Genomic DNA, 637 nt, shown 5'->3' with positions numbered 1-637 from the left:
CGTCCAATCAGTGACGATTTATTGCCACAAATAAAAACAAGCAAGGGAATAAACGCGACTGACTCCACAGCCGAGGGAGAAACAGGGGTCACCCAACCACCTTGTAAAACAGCTGGCGGACGGGATGACTGATCAGCTGAGCGTGAGTGATTGACAGCCAATCGGACAAGTGATTAGGTTTTGCCGTTAGGTAAAACAAAGGCAGTCGTTTCGCGTGACCGTATGTGTTGTGGAGTACGAGAGAAAAATATGATATGAAAGAAATACGAGAGAAAGATATGAAATATGGTTGTATGATGAAAAGTGAAATGAAATTAGTTATTTATGGGAAGGAAAGGGAAAAAATATGCATTGTGTAGCTTGATATTTGTTTTTTCCATGATAAAATCAGTTACAAAGGAAAATACCTTGTATTTAACGGCACTGTTACAGTACACCTATCTGTGCTGTTCTACATATGCCGAGATATGTTTTTTTTTTCTGACCATATCTATGTTATAGCCATATCCTTACTTGAATCGATATCTCTTTTTATACTGCAGTTTAGAAGCATTGCCTATACTTTTGTCTGTGTGCTTCACCATCTGATTTCTTTTATATCTACTAAATTATCTGCGTATATTTCTCAGTATGTTTC

This window comes from Penaeus monodon, chromosome 23 (assembly GCF_015228065.2).
Source record: "Penaeus monodon isolate SGIC_2016 chromosome 23, NSTDA_Pmon_1, whole genome shotgun sequence".
Lineage (NCBI taxonomy): Eukaryota > Metazoa > Arthropoda > Malacostraca > Decapoda > Penaeidae > Penaeus > Penaeus monodon.
Note: the sequence above shows the minus strand (reverse complement) of the source record.